This window comes from Suricata suricatta, chromosome 16 (assembly GCF_006229205.1).
Source record: "Suricata suricatta isolate VVHF042 chromosome 16, meerkat_22Aug2017_6uvM2_HiC, whole genome shotgun sequence".
NCBI lineage: Eukaryota > Metazoa > Chordata > Mammalia > Carnivora > Herpestidae > Suricata > Suricata suricatta.
Genome location: NC_043715.1, coordinates 1,947,075 through 1,949,214, shown reverse-complemented (window position 1 = coordinate 1,949,214; position 2,140 = coordinate 1,947,075).

The following is a 2,140-nucleotide window of genomic DNA, read 5'->3' as shown; positions in this document are numbered from 1 at the left end:
CCCCTGCCATATTAGCTGCCCCGTGTAGTTCGAACATCGCCCCTGCACGTGCGTGTCACTGGTCTCTGAATAGCTAATGACAAAATTGTCCACGAATCTCACCACTAACCTAGCAGTTTATTACAGCTCTCTCTTCTCTGCCTGCTTCGGAGTCTCCATTCTCCTTCTGAGCCGACAGGAACGTCCCTGCAGCATGGAAGGCAGCTGTGGCACACATGTCTTGCTGTCTCATGTCAAGAATAGCCCCTCATTGCCCCTGTCTCCCTCCGCTCCCAAGGAATGGCTAGGAGGACTAACAAATACCAGCTTTATTGAGGATGTGGCAGGTGGAACTTCATACATTGCTCACAAAATCGACCTAACTATATTGGCAAACCGTTCGGAAACGTTTGCAAAACCTAAACAGCTGCATGGATAGCCTGTAACCAAGCAGATCCTTGCCCAGGTATACACTCCAAAGACACTGGTCTGCCAGAAGGCACGGCCAGACCCCGCCACATCGTGGAGAACCTTGTGACTACAAAAGCCCGTATTGTTGCCAACCCAGAAAACAATCCACAAGTTGTGATTCTGTTTTGAAGTTTGTTGTCACAGAATAACCTTGCCTGACTGACCCATGACAGGCCCAGAAAAGGGGTTCGACAAAGCTAAATCCCGTGGGTTGGGTAAAAACAAGATTAAAAATTTTTTTTTCAAACTTTCCCTTATAAGTAGACTTCGCGCCCCTGCAGAGCCCAACACAGGGCTTGAACTCCGAACCCTGAGGTCAAGATTCGGACACTTAACCAACTGAGCCACCCAGGTGCCCCCAAACTTTTTAAAGTAATCTCTACACCCAACAAGGGGTTCAAACTCACAACCCCGAGATCAAGAGTCACGTGCCCATGTTCCTCACTGGGAACACTCTGGGGTCTCCTGAAGGACCCCTTCCCAGCCCAGTCTGGGTCAAGTCCTGCCAGGTGCCGCGGACTCCTGCAGCGTGTTGTGCGCATGGCTCCCTGGAGACAGAACTCCCTTTTTCACCCAGACTGGGGCCCTGCATGTGGGTGTCGTTCTGTGCAGGTCTCCTGCCCCACATCCTTACCCTTCCTTGGGTCGCAGGCTCCAGCATCACGCCTTCCTCTCCCTGCCTCTTCTGCCGCACCGTTCTAGAGCTCTCTTCAGGGAGCTGTGTGACCTCAGCACCTCCGTCTCCCTTTCCTTCTCCTTCGCCGTGTCCTGCACTCTGCCGGGAGATGCCACCGCCACCACCATCCTTAGCATCATCAGAGCGCCTCAGAGGGTCACAGCCCCAGCCAGACAGCCGGGCTCTGGGAGAGTTTGTTCATTCCAGATGCCTGTCACTGTCTCAGCCAAAGACCCATGTCCTAGTGCCTCCCATGAGAGGAGAGCATCCTCTAGGAGGGGCTCCACACCAGGTCCCCCCATGCCCACAGCGCTCTGGGAACGTTGGCAGGAGGGCAGAGATGCTCCATGGTGATGAGAGCCATCTACCCGGGCTAGGTACGCTCTGTCCCCATCCCGGGTCTTGGAAGGAGCCAGAGAAGAGGACAGGAATTGTGTGTAGGTACTCACTGGCCTCTGGTCCACGGGGGTGCCCAGCAGCTGCTCTGAATGACAGTCTGCGGAAGGGCTGCCCTGCCCATCCCCTGCTCGCTTATTAGGGCTCCCCCATCTGCCGCCTGAGCCCCCAGGTGGGGGTGGCAGCAGCGCTGAGCCAGAGTCTGGGCACCTGTTGTCCACAGAGTGGTCACAGCGTGCTGCTGAGGTGGGCCCCAGGGTCGAACCACTAACAGGTGCAACTCCCGAGGCTGCATTCAGCCCAGCAGCGAGGCTGCACGACGAGTCAGATCTACTCCCCAGACCAGGCCTCTTCTTACCGAACCCCTGGCCGCCTCCGGCACGGTGCCTCCCACCTCCACCAGCGGTCCGTCTCAGCTCGGCAGCCAGCGCTCCTGGGGGCTCCGAGGTCGAGAGCCGGGCCTCCCTCTGCCCCTGGGACACCATGTGCCTGTGTGGATGCAAGCACACACGGTGTACCTGTGGTATGAAAATGTCGTGATGGGGCGCCTGCGTGGCTCAGTCGGTTAAGCCTCCGACTTCGGCTCAGGTCAGATCTCACATTCGTGGGTTCGAGCCC